This window comes from Lissotriton helveticus, chromosome 4_1 (genome assembly GCF_964261635.1).
Source record: "Lissotriton helveticus chromosome 4_1, aLisHel1.1, whole genome shotgun sequence".
NCBI classification, from domain to species: Eukaryota; Metazoa; Chordata; class Amphibia; order Caudata; family Salamandridae; genus Lissotriton; species Lissotriton helveticus.
The window spans coordinates 1928864659-1928883945 of record NC_136063.1 but is presented as its reverse complement, the minus strand read 5'-3'; positions in this window follow the sequence as shown (position 1 = coordinate 1928883945).

The window sequence follows — 19287 nt, the reverse complement described above, 5'->3', positions numbered from 1 at the left end:
TCTTGAATCACAAGCAATGATTGGTAGAATGAGATAGTTGAAAACTGAAAGTTAGGGTGCATGGTTGTGTTCTGTGTAAGAAGTAATTTGAATGGTTAAAATAAAGTAATTTAAAGAAACCTTGCACCAGAAAAGCTGGTGTATTCGCAGATCAAACATCCTTGATGAGGTGAATTGCAACATTGTAGAATAAACTTTTAACCCTGGGAGCTCAGTGAGGAGGGAGTTGCTATGGTAACAGGTAGAAAGGGCTGAGGGGGGAAGGGTGTTGGTTTGAAAATACGGAGGGAAGAGATTTGATTGGTTACCATGAGCAATATGTGTGTAGAATTAGAGGTTTTCTGTGGCTTTATGGTTTGCAGTGTCTGGAGAACATACCTTTTGCTCTGCTAAAGAAATATTGGTGTGTGTGTCTGACACTGTTCTGAATCTCCTAAAATATTTGTAAAGGTGAGTTATGATTCATTTAATAAACATAGAGACTTGTATACTCTATGGAGAAGATTTGGAAGCAAATTGTGGTTTTTTAATGTTGCTTTGTGTCATGCTTTTTGATAATGCTTGGTAAAAAGTTTTTACTGCATAGAGTAATTGTATTTTGTAAAATTGTGAAGTTTTAGTCGTGACATGGAATGCTTCTACATAGGACCTGTGCTGTGTTTTGTAAATGTGATGTCAAAAACGATTTTGGGGAAAATAAATGTTTTTACATTTTTTAAAAGGAATAAAGAATGTGTGCATGTTTAATAGAAATACATTTGACTCTTTACAATGATGTTACCTGTGTTAACTCAGTGTAGGAAGCATATTGAGTTTGTTTGCATAGAGGAATTGTATTTTGTAAAATTGTGAAGCTTCATGTGAAAGCGTTTGCCTCAGTCTTATTCCTGTTGTGAGGCAGGTGCAAGATTTTGCCTCAGTCTTATCCCTGCTGTGAGGCAGATGGTTTTAATATGATCTGTGCTGTGTTTCCTAAATGTGATGTCAAAAATAATTTTGGGGAACATAAATGGATTTGACATTTTTGAGTATAATGTGGCGCAAAGGTTTAAAAAATGACGCATACATGCGTCACTTTTTAAATATGGGGGGAAAAGGTACATGTTTGGGCTTTCCTGGGGAGCCTAGGTGGTGAGGATTGTATCTAAGTGTGCAGTGGATTAGGCTTCATGAAGCATATCCCTGTCTGCATTCTTAGACACAGGTGTCAATTTGACTCTTTACAATGATGTTAGCTGTGTTTTAAATCAGTGTAGGAAGCATATTGAGTTTGTTTGCATAGAGGAATTGTATTTTGTAAAATTGTGAAGCTCCATGAGAAAGCATTTGCCTCAGTCTTATTCCTGTTGTGAGGCAGGTGCAAGATTTTGCCTCAGTCTTATCCCTGCTGTGAGGCAGATGGTTGTAAATATGATCTGTGCTGTGTTTCCTAAATGTGATGTCAAAAACGATTTTGGGGAAAATAAATGGATTTTACATTTTTGAGTATAATGTGGCGCAAAGGTTTAAAAAATGACGCATACATGTGTCACTTTTTAAATATGGGGAAAAAAGTACATGTTTGGGCTTTCCTGGGGAGCCTAGGTGGTGAGGATTGTATCTAAGTGTGCAGTGGACTAGGCTTCATGAAGCATATCCCTGTCTGCATTCTTAGACACAGGTGTCAATTTGACTCTTTACAATGATGTTAGGAATAAGACTGAGGCAAACGCTTTCACATGGAGCTTCACAATTGTACAAAATACAATTCCTCTATGCAAACAAACTCAATATGCTTCCTACACTGATTTAAAACACAGGTAACATCATTGTAAAGAGTCAAATTGACACCCGCGTCTAAGAATGCAGACAGGTATATGCTTCATGAAGCCTAGTCCACTGCACTCTTAGACACAAGCTTCACCACCTACGCTCCCCAGGAAAACCCAAACAAGTACCTTTTTGCTCCATATTTAAAAATTGATGCATGTAGGTAGATGCGTCACTTTTTAAACCTCTGCGCCACATTATAATCAAAAATGTAAAAACCATTCATTTTCTCCAAAATAGTTTTTGACATCACATTTAGGAAACACAGCACATATCCTATTTACAATCATCTGCCTCACAGCAGGGATAAGACTGAGGCAAAATCTTGCACCTGCCTCACAACAGGAATAAGACTGAAGCAAACGCTTTCACATGGAGCTTCACAATTTTATAAAATACAATTCTATATAACTATATAACTCAATACTTTCTTGGGAAGCATAGGTGGTGAAGCCTGTGTATAAGAGTGCAGTGGACTTAGACATAGGTCTCATCTTCTTTGTACTTGTGGACAGAGCTGTCTTCCACTATACTCTTCAATACAGGCCTCACCTTTTGTGCACCCCTGGAGAATCCTCACCTGATCTGTAACCCTGTATAGATCATTTGCTTTTTGTCATTGCTTTGTTGTTTGGTAATAGTGGTCTATAATGTGCTACTTTTTTCTTTAACACAGATTGAAATCGTTATTTGAAGAGTAAGCAAATATGCCCACAAAGGAAAGGACAAAGAAACAACGTAACCGGGAAAAATCAAAAACAGCAACCGAATTACAGCACTCTTCCACAACAAATACTTCAAAAAACAGGAACCAAGCTCCTGGTAAGACAACTAAGTCTTTTTTACGTAACATATGTACATCCCAAAAAAATGATGGACAGCATGTAGTAAAAGAAAATGAGAGAGCAAAATTGAAAAGGAAGGAGAGAACTTCAAAGAATCCTAAAACTGGAGCAGGAGAGAATAATATGTATAGGAATAGAAGGTAGAATCAGTTTAGAGACATTCGTAGACGAATGTTTTGCAATATAGTGGTTATAAATTTGTTAAAAAACATTAGGAAAGGTAAACAGAGAGCTGATTTTTATAAGAAAAAGAAAAGTGTTGAGAAGATTGTTGATCAGGCTTTTGAAGTTAAGAAAAAAATATTTATTTTAATAATCAATAGAATTAGGACACTTAACAAGACAATTGATGTTTTCAAATCAAACAGTAGATGGAAAAGAGTAATTAATCGGACTAATTTTTGTAAAGTTTTTTCTGGAGAATGGATGCACAGTTCAAGTTGTGAGCCATTTTTTAATGAGGAGAGTTACTTCCAGGAGAATGATTTAGTGCATGCAGTTGACACCAGTGGTCGAGCGTATGAAGTGAAAGACGGTTGTCCGATTGAAAAAGAGAAACTTGTGCCTAGAGAACCAGAAGAGGTGTTATCTGATGGAGTTTTAGGGAGACGTACTAAGGGTCCAGTGTACACTTGGAAGTGTAGTAGTATTTGTAATGTGCGACAGGAATCAATTGATTTGTTTTGTAATTTCTTACGTACATATAGTAAGAAAAGTATAAAGCAGAAAGTGAAGTTGTTGCAAGACTTAGATCCTTGCAGAGTGAGAGGAATCACAGGTTTGCAAGGCCATTCACTGGCTTGTCTTTCTAGAAAAGTCTGTCAGAGTGTTTTTCATCATTTTAGGATGTTAGCAGTGCTCATACCAAAATGAGGAAATTAGTGAGAATGTTGTATTATGCAAAAAGTCCAGCACTTAAGCTTAAACAATTGAACAGTGCTCTTTTGCATGGAACTGAATTAGATGTGAAGAAGATTTGTGAAGAAATTGAGATTTGTTATTTTCGTGAAAAAGAGGACAGTGTAGAAATTGAGACAGCAATTCAAGGTAATGTGGAAGACAATGTACAGATTTTAAATACAGAAAAATGTGAGAAGCAAATTACCAGGTTTAAGGTGAAATCAAGTGAAAGGCCGAATTTTACTTGTGTGTGTTGTCGACGGACTCATTATAAGATTCAGACTAGGTTAGTTGATTTATATGCAAAAAGTGAAAAGATGGATAATTATGAGTGGAAAGATTTAGCAACTTATTTGTGGGTGGAGAATTGTTTTGATTTGAGTTCTGATCAGCGTATTTGTAAATATTGTTATGATAAATTAAATCAAAACAGAATGCCTGCTAGAGCTGTTCATAATAATCTGGAGTTGGTAGACATTCCCCGTGAATTGATGGATTTAAATACATATGAGTCTATTTTGATTCAATGTGTCCATCCTTTTCAGGCAATTGTTCGCATGGAGCCTAAGATAGGGAAATTGCCTCCTACAGATTTGCAGAGAGGATTAAAGGGAAGAGTTGTTTATTTGCCCCTAGATTTGAAAAAAATATTGATACAATTGGTATAGAAAAAGTAGAAGAGGAACCTTTAGTTATTCTAGTTAATGGGGTTCCAACAAAGAGTAAAAAAATTTGGCAAGATTTAGTGGATGTTAGGAAAGTCAAAAAGGCAACGTTGTATTTAGTCAAAAACAATGAGTACTACAAAGATGTATGTGTTGCAGCAGAGGAAAAAGCTGCAGATGAAGACAGTGATTGTTCAGGCGGCCAAATTGAAAAAATGGATGTGTCTGGAAGTGAAGAAATATATGAACATTATACTGTTCATCCTTTGCATTCCAAAGAAGTAATGGGGAATGCAATTGAATTGTTTCAAATGAAAGCAGCAAAAGGAAGTCCCATTAGTGTATGGGAACAAAGTTTGGAAGCTCGTTGTTTTCCACAGCTATTTCCAACAGGTCGAGGTGGACGATATGACGATCGACCACTTCAAATTCCTGCATCTGAATATCGAACTGTAAGATTACATGCTGAAGATGCAAGGTTTCGTCAATGCATTCCCTATTTGTTTCATCTACTGTATGAAAGTGACTTGTCTGGGCTTTCTTATGCAGTAAACCATATTCTGAAAAGTGGAGCGCATCTGCAAAATGTTTCGGCGAGGGACTTTATGGAGAAAGTAAATCTGCAAGATAATATTTTAGAATCTCATCTAATCAATCTCATGGCATGTCAGCGTGGTACAAATGAGTATTGGTACCGTCGCCATGGGGAATTGAAATGTATGCTAAGAAACTTAGGAACTCCTACATGGTTCCTTACTCTTAGCTGTGCCGAGTATGCATGGGAGGACTTACTTCAATTTCTACGAGAGGCCAATGCTAATATACAAAATATAGAATTCAAAACACCTGGAGAACTGTGTTCTTTGGATCCAGTGAATGTATGCAGATATTTCAATCATAGATTTGAAGCTATGATGTCTTTTATTACCAACAAAAAAAATCCTCCCCTTGGAGAGGTTTTGGATTTCTTTTGGAGAAAAGAGTATCAAGCGAGAGGTGCTCCTCACATACATATGTTATTATGGATTAAAGATGCACCCAAATTTGGAACAGATTCAGATGAGACAGTGATGAGCTTCATTGAAAAGTATTCAACATGTGCTGTTCCCGAAAATTACCGAAGAAAACAATTTAAGGCAACAAGTTTTACGCTTTCAATCCCATCGTTGTGGAAAGTACTGTCGTCGAAAATTCTGAAACAAGGACAAGTTCTACACAAAATGTCGTTTCGCTTTTCCACGACCAGTGATTTCTAAAGGAAGAGTAAATAATTTAATGTATTCTCTGCGACATACTGTGACGAGAAAATCACCAAAAAATACATACAATTTAAAAAGAAACGAAGAGTCCAAGTACATCAATGACTACAACCCAGTGATTTTGTCCATGTGGAATGCTAACATGGATATTCAATTCGTTGCTGACAACTCTATTGCTTTAGCTCGATATGTGACGTCTTACATCACAAAAAAAGAAAAGACAGAACTGAAGGAAATGTGGGAGGACATTTCACATGAAAAGAGCCTAAGCAAGAAATTGTACAGTTACAGTCTGAAGATGTTGTCGCATCGAGAAATTGGAGCATATGAATGTTCTGATCGATTGTCGTCAGCAAGTCTCTGTGCTAAATCTAGAACCATCATTTGGGTGAGTCTAGGTCTTGCTGCAACACGAAATCGAGTTTTGAAATCTGTACAAGAGATAGAGTATTTGGCGGAGAAAGAACCAGAAAGATATTTTGAAGACAAACATGTTGGATCCATACTATCCAAATTGAAGTCCTCACCTTGAGAACGTTTGTCTCTATGAAGTTCTGCAAAGATATATTTATAAAAGAAACATCAGAGAAGATATCAATAATGGAATATATGGAATCATTGGATGTGAAGGATGTCTAGTGAAACAGAAAAAAGGTCATTTGATTAATCATCGAAAATTGAGTTGTGAAAATCCAGACAAAAGAGAATTTTACTATTTGGCTCTTTTGCAACTCTTTAAACCATGGCGAGAAGAAGAGGAACTACTTGGAGATTTTCTCTGTTATGAAGACTCTTTTAATGCTACGAAGGATACAATAGAATGTCCTGTTTTTCCAAATTATCTGCAAATGTTGAATGAAGAAATAGAGCAAGAATCAACATTTGCTGCAGAGATTGCAAAAGATAGTTCTCAAGGCAGTCAGAGTTCTGCTTCATTGAGTCAGGATCCACTAGGAGGACCAATTATCCAAAATGAAGCTGCCAATGCCATGGATGAAGTGGAAAGAGCTATGGAGCAAGCTCAAGAGGATGTAATTCATTTAGAAGATTTGGTGAAACAATTAAACCTTGAGCAGAAACTGATATATGACGAAGTCACAGAACAGGTTGAACATGGATTGAGTCATGAGAAGAAAGAGTGCTCATGTACATCATTTAAGCCTGTCCAACTGTACGTGAGTGGAGAAGCGGGAACTGGAAAAAGTTTTTTGATTAAAGCAATTGCATCTTATCTGCAGAAAAGGACTGAATCACCGCTGTCTTGTGTTGTTACCGCTCCAACTGGGCTGGCAGCACATAATATTAAAGGGATTACTTTACATCGTTTACTGATGCTGCCAGTGGAGCATGATAACAAATTGCAATATCACAAGCTATCTGGAGATGCGTGTTCCGAAGTTTCGAGAGTCCTGAAGAAAATGAAACTTCTTATCATTGATGAAGTAAGCATGGTGTCAAATATAATGCTTGCTTTTGTGCATTTGAGAATGCAAGAAATTCTTAGAACAGACTATGATGTTTTATTTGGAGGAAAACATATTATTGTTTTTGGAGATCTTCTGCAGTTGACTCCAGTGAAAGGACAACCTGTGTTCAAAATGCTCACACATGAAGATACCAGGAAGTGCCTAGGAAGCATTGGAAACGTTAATATATGGTTAAACTTCAAATATGCAGAACTGCTTCAAAATATGCGGCAGGCAAAGGATGAAGATTATAAAAATATTTTACAAGATGTAAGAGTAGGAAAAATAAGTCAACAAGGGAAAGAAGCTTTACATGGACGGTTAATTTCTAATTTGTACCCAAATGAAAACATTCTTCCAGAGAATATTTTTAAGAAAATTAACGAGAAGAAATCTGCCATATGTTTGATGCCTACTCTGAAAGAATGGTCCATGTTCAACAACAAAATGCTGAAGTTAGAAAATGAAGAGATAGTGAAACTGGAAGCTATTGATAAAATAAAGCATATGGGAGCAACAATTATTTTGTCAGAAAATTTGAAATCAAAATTGGATTCATTGGAGAAGACTATATCTAAAACTGCTGGTTTTGAAAAGACTCTGAATGTGTGTTTAAATTGTCGTATCATTTTGAGAAGGAATTTAAATGTTGAAAGAGGTCTGGTAAATGGAGCAATGGGTCATGTTGTTGGTTTTGTGAATTACAAAAATAGAGATGGAATTGAAATTATAAAAATTAAATTTGATGGCATTGATGAAATAGAACAAATTTGTCTTTGTTCAGCTAGATTTTTCCTCGTGAAAGACTTATATGTTCGCCGAAAAGAGTTTCCTGTTTGTTTGGCATATGCGGTGACAATTCATAAGTCTCAAGGTTTAAGTGTAGATAGCGCTTTGGTGAACATTGGAAGTTCTGTGTTTAAAGAGGGTATGGCATATGTGGCATTATCACGAGTCAGAACTTTATCAGGATTGTACTTGATTGAGTGTGATGAAATAAAGATTTGTGCAGATCTAGATTGTGTTAAAGAATACAATAGGTTAAGAAGAGAGTATGCTCCACATTTGCCTCAATATCCTCTGATTGAAAAACGTGTGGTAGGCCGAAAAGAAGAAATGAGAGTAATTGCAGTGAGGTAGTAGCAAAAAGACAAAAAGTAGATGAAACTGTAATTGTAAGCAGAAGGAAAAAGGATTCTGTTGAGGATGTTGTTGGATTTCAGTTTGAAAACAGTTCTGGTGTCAACTGCTATGCTAATGTAGTAGTTAATGTTGTTTTTTTTCTTCAAAATTTACAAAAACAGATTGTCGAAAATCGGGAACAAACATTGTGCTGTTTATTGAATTCTGTGTTAGAGAAATGTAGTAGTGTTAGAGCAAAAATAGAAAGTGTTTCAGATATTAGAAATCTTCTAGACATATGTTCAGGTCAAAATCAATTTTCACAGAATATTCAGCAGGATTGTCAGGAATTTTTAATGTATATGTTTGATGTATTGCAAGATGAAGGAGTAGATATAAAAAATCTTTTTAACCTTTCTTATCAATGGCAACATGACTGTGATAACTGTGCTTCATCAAGTACTACTAGAATAGACTCTGAAAGATTTATATATTTGACTTTACCAGACTGCAAATCAGTGCCTTTTAATAATCTAGTTAAAGCAGCGGATCACAATATGGTGTGTACCCAATGTAAGTCTGCAATGCTGTCCACATTATTTCTAAAAAATTATGGTCACTATGTCATTTTAATGTTCCAACGATGTAGACCTGATGGAACTAAATTGACAACTTCTATTAAAAATGTTGTGGCTTCTCAGTTATCGATATCAGGAAGAACCTTTGCAACTGTAGCTATTATTTTTCATGATGGTCCTTCTACAACATCAGGGCATTACACATGCTATTTAAAAACTTCTAAAGGTTGGACCCAATGTAACGACACTCATTTGACTTTCAAACAACGTTTGCCTTTTGGCTTTATAAATTCATACCTAGTGTTTTTACAGCCAAAATTTAGGTAAAATTAATTGGCATATGAAGACGGGAGTAGTTTATAAAGGTTATTTTGCTGTTTAAAAATATATTCTGAGTAAAAGTGTTCCAGGCAATATAAAAAATTGACCTGTCATATAGGTACTATAATTGGATCTCATAATAAGTGAGGTTAGTATTATACAAAATGATGAACATGAGTGAGTCAGAGATGGTTTTACAAATATTTAAATGTTGTGAAAATGTTGTAGAGCCTTTCTTTCAGAACGTCGGGAAAAAGATCATTTCAGAGTGCCTTAGAATTAATTTGAACAAATACTCATACATCTGACACTATTTGGCCAAATGGAAAGGTGCAGGAATGAGTAAAGAGTCATGACTGAAAAAAGGAGTATATGAAAATATTGAAAATATTTCAGATGTTCTTGGAGCTTTTCTTCTAGAAAGTCGATTAAATGGATTTTTAAGTGAACAGCAAAGTACTTTCCAACGCGAAAAGGACCACCATGATACAGTATTTGGCCTCAAGGAAAAGTAAGTCAATCTAAGATTAGCGTAGATTTGTGATTTATCAGTATCTAAGTTTTTTTTTAAAACACAATCTTTTAGATTGTGAGTTTTTTTCCCGCTGTCATATGATGAGTAATTTGAACTCACTCTTTTAAGTGAAATTCAATATATTCTGAGAACAGCAAAAATAAACTTTGTAACATGTTGTACAAGTTATTGTATACTTTGGATTGTGTAAATTAAATTGTATTCCCATTGTCTGACACTCACTTTTCTTTTTCCGTCCTCTTTCAGCTCTTTTTACTCACTTATAATGTCTTTCTCTCACTGTCTGTCACCCCCGTTACTTTACTCCACTTCTTTGACAACCCCTCATTCTCATTTCAACTGTGTGCATCCCCTCTCTCCCTTGCATAACTTTTCAGCTTTCAGTCTCTCTGCTTTAGTTCCCTTTTCCGTATTTTACTCCTTTGCTCTTTTAGTAATTCCTCTTTAGTCACTCAGCAGTATTGTCGCACTCTATCACTATAAATCACCCACTCTTCCTTGCTTATCTTTGTTTAATCCTTACTTTTGACCTCTTCTCTCTATTTTTCGTTCACTACTTCTATGTCCTCAGTACCTCACTGTCCTTTTCTTATGTTCACTTGTGTTTATCTACCTTCTATCATTTCTTTTAGAACAACTTCACTGTTCTTCTCTCATCGTTCTTCATCCCATTTCTTTTACTCTGATTCTATTACTATCCCTGATTTTCTTTCTTTCAATGTCCTTCTCTTTACTTTCATCACCAAATTATTTTCTCTCAGTACCACTGTTTGTCGTCTTCTCCTCTCTTTCCTTTTTTTGCTCTCTTACTCCTTTCCTTTTCTCACTCATTGTACTCCACCTCACTCAGTTTTTCTCTTAGTGCGTCTGCCTTCTAACTTCCTCAGTCCATTTCCCTCAATCGTTGTATATTATCCTCTCTCCCTTCATCCTTTCACTCTATGACTATTCTTCACTTACTCTCAGTTATCTTCTAATAATAATAATAATAATAATAAAACATTTATTAAGCGCCTGGCTGCACAAAACTGTGTGTCCCCGCGCTAACTGCTAATACAATACTAATCCAGAGGAGCAGTGGCCTGGAGCTCAGCAGAAGAGTTACTTGCTAGGGAACAAGTGGGTTTTTAATTTTGCCCTAAATCTCATTTCGGAAGGTTCCATCCGCAGGTGGAGCGGAAGTGCATTCCAATACTTTGTGGCCAGGTACCGGAAAGATTTCCCTCCCATTTTAGCTCTTGTGATTCGGGGGAGTTTAAATAACATCATACCTGATGATCTTAAATCCCTAATCGGGCGGAGTATGGTAAGAAGACTTTTCAGGTAGTCAGGGCCTCTGTTCTGAGCGATACGGTGGGCATAGCAAAGATTCTTAAATTTAATCCTCTCTTTAATGGGGAGCCAATGGAGTTTGGATAAGGCATCTTTAGTAGATGTTTTTCTTGGGAGACTGAGCACCAGTCGGGCTACTGTGTTCTGTACACATTGTAGTTGGTGAAGGCCCTTCTGGCTGAGACCTATCAGGAGGGCATTTCCATAGTCCAGATGAGGTGTTATCAGAGCATGGACTATGGTTTTCCTGGCTTCAGTGGGAAGGAGGTCAAGTACCTTACGAAGAATTTTTAGTATGCCAAAGCATTTTCCCGTTATTTTATTAACTTGGGTCTTACCGGAGAGGTCAGAATCCAGCATAACGCCTAGATTTCTAACCGTCTCTACGGGAATAGGCAGCTTGCCCAGTTCACTGGGCCACCATGCATGAGACCATGCAGAGACATCTCTCCCCACCACCAGAACCTCTGTCTTATCTCCATTCAGACGGAGACAGTTGTTGTTCATCCAGGTTGCTACCGCCGACATACAGTTCGAGAAATTGGTGGCAAGTTCTCTTCGATCCGGGGTCAGTTTGAACACCAACTGGGTGTCGTCAGCGTAGCTGACAATGCCCACCCCAAAATCCTCTACAATGTATGCCAGGGGTTCCATATAGATGTTAAATAACATAGGGCTCAAACTGGAGCCCTGTGGAACCCCATGGCTAACCTTGCGAGGAGATGATCTGAAGGGCGGGCAGTGTAGCTGGAACGTTCTCTCGGTCAGAAAGGATGGAAGCCAAGCAAGTGCTGGGCCCTTTACTCCCATGTCCGAGAGACGAGACAACAGCGTTGAGTGCAGCACTGTGTCCAATGCTGCACTAAGGTCCAATAGGACCAACGCTGCTGTCTCGCCCTCGTCCACCATCTTCCGAATGCATTCAGTCGAGTATAGGACTGCCGACTCAGTAGAATAGCCTGATCTAAATCCTGACTGGGAAGGATGAAGAAGGGCTTCTTTCTCCAAAAACTCCATTAGTTGTTTATTTGCCACTTTTTCTATGATTTTGGCACAGAACAGGAGGAGTGAGATTGGCCGTAAATTTTGGAATTGGGAAATACGAATGTTAGGTTTCTTTTTTTAAAGGCATCACCTGAGCAGTTTTCCAGATTTCTGGCATGTAACACTCCTGAAAGGATAGAGTGATCATGTGACTGATGTGATCAATTAGTGTACTATCCATAACTTCTTTACATTGTTCCGGTGGGCAGGTATCGATGGGGGAGCCAGAGTGTATTCCATTAATGATTTTCAATAAATCTTGTTTATCCGGGGTAGTGAACCTGGTAAGTGGAGATTTGTGCATTTGGGTGTCTTTATTATCTACGTTGCTATTTGCGGGAGTTGTGTTGCTTACAAAAGTAGCATGGATTCTTTCTACTTTTTCTACTCTATTCCTCATTCTTCTAAATGCATCCTTAATTAGACTGTTTTCTGTCTCAGTCATTATCTTTTTACTTACTACTGTTTCCTGATTTAGTTTTGCTAACTCACATTGTTTTAGTATCTTTCTTCCCTTCAGTTCATTTCTCTGTTCTTCTCTTCCTCTGTCTCAGTGAATCTATATGCCTTACTCCTAGTAATTTGCTCTCACTCTATTTCTTTTTCCCTCTTTTTGTCCTTCTACCTTAGTTTATTTCCCTTTCTGTGTTCTTCACTCTAACTTTATTTCTAAATAGAGTGTTATGATTTTTAACCTCTTCCTTTGTATCTTTTAATTTAAAATACATATTTTACTAATTATAACTTATATTGTCTTCTCTCTTTCACAGATACCAACTGTAGTAAAAACAATTAAAGTTACATTTATTATATGGTAAGTATGACTAAAAAAATGTAGTTTGTTATCACCCTTTGCTTTAAGGTCACTAACATTTTCTCAATCTACCTCACTCCTGTGTTTTTACTCTGCTTCTTTCACTTATTCTTATTCTCCATGTTTACTCCCCTTTCCCTATTTACCCTATCATATTCAACTTCTTTTGATCCCTATTCTTTACTTCACTTACCCTCTGTTCCCTTCCTTTGCTTCTTCACTCATTCTCTTTTTCTTAATTATTTACCTTACTCCTACACATATACCTCATCCCCCTCCCAACACATACACACACCTGTAACACACACCCCACACACACACCACACACACACCTCATACACACAAAAAAATCCTCCCACAAACACTCCTCAAACACACACACACATTCCATACACACACATACATCGAACACATATACACCCCACACTCATACACTTCTCACACATATTTCACACACCCTCATCTCTACCCACACCAAAACACTCCACACAACCACACCCACAGACACACCTTACACACCCACACTCCGACCTACACCCACTGACTCCCTGTAAGTCAAACACACTGCATTACTTATCTTTTTTTGCTGTTTTACTCAAGCCCATTCAGGTACTGTTTCCTTTACTCTCTTTGTCCTCTCTCTTTGTCACTCCCCATGTGTTATCCTAATTCAATATTTCTCCCTCTTTAGTTATGCACACTACTTTTTTCTCTCTCTCCCTCACCAGTGTTATTTAAATCTGGTTCCGTTATTACCTTTTATTTGTACATCATTTTTCTCTTTCCTTTTACTCTTTACAGCCACTCACATTCTCCATGTGCCTCTGCTTTAGTATTCTTCTTCTCTCTTTCTTTGTTTCACACCCTTACATTTTTTTTATTTTCTCTCTTACACTTTCTTATATCTTTTACATTGTTTTACTATGTATTACACAGTACCTCTGTGTTGCTCCCTCTTGCTGTCTGTCTCTTAACAATACTCTCTCTTTCTCTTTCTCTTATGCTCTCCTTCTCTTGTTTTTTTTTCTTAGTTTTTTTTTTATTGCGCTAACGGGGCGCTTACCGGTGCGCGCACCGGGAAGCGAACCCATGAGAAAAATGAAGTCAAGAGTGCTAAAAATTTTAGTAATTTTTTTTAAATGGGAGGTAGTTCTGAAAAGAACTTTTTTTAAAATGTTTTTGTTGTTTTATATTTTTTTTATTATTTTTCTGAACATTTTTTTTTTGTTGATTTTTTGAACACTTTTATAATTTTTTTGGTGTTTTTTGGGGGGAACAACAAAACAAGGAATTACAAATGGCTCAACAAGAGGAAAAAAAAAAGATTTATTGATTCTTCTTTTGGTTACATTGATGGTTTTCCACCGCATTGCTTATTAGGATCACGCTTAGTTCCCCATAGCACAGTGTCTTGCCACAGAAGACACATACAAATTTGAGACTGCCAAATTTTTTTGAATATTGGGCACCATTTGCCGTCCTTTAGGTGCTGCATGTGATACTTTGGCAGAGGAGGTGCTGGGCTGTGGATTCTTCTGATTTTGCGCCATGGCACGAACCTCTGCTTGAGCAAGATTATTAGGATGCAACCTTTGCATGTGGTGCAACATAGTATAGTTGCCGAATGAATATTTCTTCTTGGAATTGCCCCTGGAAAGAATATCTCCACAAATAAGGCACTTAACCTTAGGGGCATTCACTTTCTTCTGCCCAAGAGGGTGGGAGAAGAAGTCCCAAATAAAATGCACTTTTATGTGACTCTGTCTTGGCTCTTCAGGCAAAAATTGCCTGTGTTGTTCCTCCTCCTCCTGTTCTTCCTCCTCATCCTCTTCTTGTTTAGGGACAAGGAACTGGGATGGTGGTGCTTCCTTTCTAGGTGGTTGTGGTGGTGGAGGGGGTCCACCAGCTGCAGCTACTAATGATGCCATTGTCAGAATCAGATACAGGTCTTCCTCTCTCAAAGTAGAAATTCAGAGTGAGGAAAAAGGTGGGGGCTTTCATCATTTGAAAAAAAAAGTGTTCTGGACCAATGAGAAGTGTTATTTTCAAGTCACATGATCCAAGCTTTCATCATTTGGAAACCAAAACTGATCTGTACCAATGAAAAGTGTTATTTTCAGATCACATGACCCGACGCGCTTACGCTACGCGCCCCGGGGCGCGTTGCGTAAGCGTGTCATGATGTTGCGCGATCGTATGCGATCGCGTAGTTCCGGGTGCGCTTACGCAGTGCGTCATATGACGCATGACGCGACTACGCGTAACGTCATGATGTTGTTTTTGTTCGCGGGAATAGCGCTCTCGGGACGCTCCCCCGTAGGCGCCCCGGGGCGCGCCGTAACATTGCGCTCACCCGTGCGTTCACCGGTACGCGCCCTGGGAGCGCCCCTGGGCAAACAATAAAAAAACAAAACATATTTACACAATATAAAATTCGTTATAAAAATTATTACTTTTCATACCTATAGAGATTTGCTATTAAAAAACCTATGAAATTCACTGAATAAACCATAGGTTTCACACCAGTTATAGTTAGGAATTAGCATTTAAAAAACCTATTAAATTCACTGAAAAACACCATAGGTTTTACACCAGTTATAGTTAGCTGGAAATTTTACTCGCATAAAACCATTGAAATTCCCACGTTATAGTTAGTTGGACTCACTATAACTTGTGCGTGCAATGCACTGCTGATGACGTCACATATTACATCACTCATGACATGAAAGTTTGAGGGGGATTCGTCAAGCGGGGGCCGAGATAAAAGGGGGGTCCCAAAACGTGTTTTCCCCATGTTAATTTCCATAGGGCGGTTGGACTCACTTTTAGCCCGAACGGCTGAATGGTTTTCCACCAAACTTGGCAAAATTGTAGGGACTGGTAGCCCGATGTGCCTTTGCTATGTCTCAAGATATGTGCTCCAGTGGTTTTACAAAAATTAACTTTGAAAAAATATATATTGGGCTACATTGGGCTATATATATGTTAGAGCCCAAATGTAGCCCACTAAAACTTATAGTTTTTTGAGTGAATTTCAAAGGTTTTTTTTAAATGCTAATTCCTAACTATATAAGGCCTGAAACCTATGTTTTTTTCAGTGAATTTCAAAGGTATTTTAAATGCTGATTCCTAACTATATAAGGCCTGAAACCTATGGTTTTTTCAGTGAATAAATATATATATATATATATATCTATATCTATCTATATATATATATATATATATATATATATATATATATATATATACATATATATATATATATATATATATATATATATATATATATATATTCACTGAAAAAACCATAGGTTTCAGGTCTTATATAGTTAGGAATTAGCATAAGATATTTTGAAATGTTGAAAGGTTGGAAAGACCAAGGTCTGATTGAATGGAACGAATATTCATTCCTTCTGAACCGCAACCCAATGATAGCAGTCTTATACCTATTGCCAAAACTCCACAAGGATTGTGTTAATCCTCCAGGAAGACCAATTGTTTCTTCAATTGGATCCCTGCTGGAAAACACATCCAGATATATCGACCATTTCCTACGCCCCTTTGTGGAAGACACCCCATCCTACCTCAAAGATAGCAGGGATTTTATCAACAAGATGAAAGACTGTGTCTGGAAGGAGAACTATCTGTTTATCACACTTGATGTGTGTAGTCTCTACACATCAATCAGACATTGCAATGGTATTGAGGCTTGTCGTATGTTCCTGAAGAGGAGATCCATCTCCTACCTTGAACATACAAATATGATCATCACGATGATGGAGTTCTGTCTTGAGCACAATTATTTTGTGTTCAATGATGTGTACTACCGCCAATGTCAGGGCACGGCGATGGGAACTTGTTTTGCTCCCAGCTTCGCTAACTCATTCATGGCGAGCTGGGAGCAGCAGGTAGCCAGGACCAATCATCTGTACCGCAGCCATGTGAGAGTATGGCTGCGGTACATAGATGACCTATTTATCATTTGGGAAGGTCCACAAAGCAGTGCAGAGCTATTTATCAAAGAACTAAATAGGAACGAAATGAACCTGGCACTAGAGGGTAACATCAGTGATAAGGGCGCAGTCTTCCTTGATCTATCTGTGGAGGTGGCAGCAGATAAACTTGTGATGAAACTGTTTCGCAAAAAGACCGCAGGTAACACCCTGCTCCATGCAGAAAGCAGCCACCCCAAAGCGTTAATTAAAAGCATTCCTTACGGGGAATTCCTCCGGGCTCGGAGGAATTGTAGCAGAGACTCCGACTTCATTAAAGAAGGAGAATGCATGAAAAAGCGCTTTACAGAAAGAGGATACAAACAGGAGGTCATAGATTGTGCCTTTGAGAAAGCTAGTAAGGTCAGTCACCTGTCCCTTTTGAATCCAGTAAAAGGAAAAAAGAAGGATGAGATTGAGCCAATAAGATTTGTTTCCACTTTTCACTCTAAATCATGGAAGATTCAAAAAAGCTTACAGAAACATTGGAATGTACTAAAAACTGAACCAACCCTCAATGATATCCTCCAGGAAAGGCCTAGCAGCACCTATCGCAGAGCAGACACTTTAAGAAGTAAAGTAAGCCGTAATGAGGTGAGCATGATTAAACCAAGCTCGTCTAAAATTCAGGGCTTCTATACTTGCATGAACTGCAAAGCATGCAAGTATAGTTCTAATGTCAAGAAAGTATACTTCCCAGTTGAGGATAAAGAAAGAACTATCGAAAAACATCTCACCTGCCTGTCAGAATACTGTGTCTATGTACTAACATGTCCTTGTCATAAAAAATACGTAGGCAGTACTATGTTCCCAGCCAAGACCCGCATCTTACAACACATGAGGGCAATCCAAAACAAGGAACAAAATTCTCCTGTCGCTCGACATTTTGAAGAGCTGCATGGAGGGAACCGTAATCTCCTGAAATTCTTTGTGATAGACAAATTGCCACCAATGAAAAGAGGTGGTGACAAGATCCGCAAGCTACGACAGCTTGAGAACAGATATATTGTTGACCTAGATTGTCTGATCCCGGGAGGTTTGAACTCCGAGGAGGAGATGGTATGGCACCTGGGCGAGTAATTTACCAATGACAAGGGGGGTTTCTAACCTCTTTTCTCTGCAAATTCAGAGTACTGACTTTAGTTTACTAGATGAACAATATTGTGTGTCCTAAATCCTGCAATGATTTTAATTTTTTAACCACACTGGTATCACTGAGGTCTTGTAACCGATCTTGTTTGAACATAGTTTAGAATACAATGGTAATTGATTGATGGTATCTAATATGCATGAGCTGACAGGCTGTATTTTGTCCATATTGCAGGTTTCAGAGGACTTGTCACCAGGAGAGAATAGATGGTTTATCACTTGGGAAGATGAGATGAGGAAAGATGAGCGTAGCAGTGTCCTTAAACCCCACATGGCTCAAAGGAAGCAAATATATCCTAAATGAACTGAGTTAAAATTGGCCACTTGGCTTTTGTTTATTCAACGTTTGCAATTTTATTTTAGGAGACCTTGGGGTATAGAAATATATTTCACCTAGACTCTGCGAGTACAATACCCATATACTGGGTGACAAAAGCAGTCCTATATCGGCCACTGGGCTTGAATTTCAGGTCATGTATATACATTATTATTATTTTTATTTTACTTCATTGTTCTATTATTGCACTATTGATTGTTGCATGGTACATGAAAAACCCTGTATAGCTGAAACTTAAGAGCGTCTTGTGGTTACATCATACAAAGAAGGAAATCATAATTTAAGGTCCGCTTTTTTATATTCATTTATTGATGCAAAAAACCGACCATATGTACATATGTAAATACTGTGTTTAATTAGCCACTGGGCATGTAAATTTGATGCGGTTTTCATTATGTGAAGTATTAATGTCCACAAGAAGCATTGTGTCAACATTTAAAACTAACTGGTTGTCATACACAATCACCATGCAAAGATGGCCACCACTGTAAATCAACTGTGTCCTTTTTCTATGTTCATGACCGGTTCTGACCGCGTATGCACTTTGGTTTAACTTTATTTAATCAGTTGTTTGTAACACACGAGTTACCCGTGAGCAAGGCGAGAGGTATCGCCGAAACGCGTTGGGTTGGTTCTATACTAGCCGTGTACTACATGCTGGAACTGAATATGGAATAAACTTTTCCTCAGCAAAACGCGCTGTCTAATGGTAATTATTTGGATTATTTGATTGGAGTGGAGTTGCATACACACAGCGGACGCTGTGTTTGGTGGCAAACGATATTGACAGGGCGACCTCCGCCCCTGGATTGCACCGCGGTTGAAAGGTCCCAGCGTAAATGGAGGAAGTGGACTGATCTATCTATATATATATATATATGTATATATATATATATATATATATATATTACCTACTGGCGGTCGCCAGTAGGTATATATAGTTAGGATTTTTTCTCTATGGGTTTTTTGAAAATTCTATGTCTAATAACTTTGGCGTTTGTGGACGGAATTGGCTGAAATTTTCAGGAAAATGGCACATTTTGTTTCTGAGCAGCCCTTGAAAATTTGGGGGGGGTCGTCCAGTGGGAGCCGAGAAAAAAGGGGGGTCCCAAAACGTGT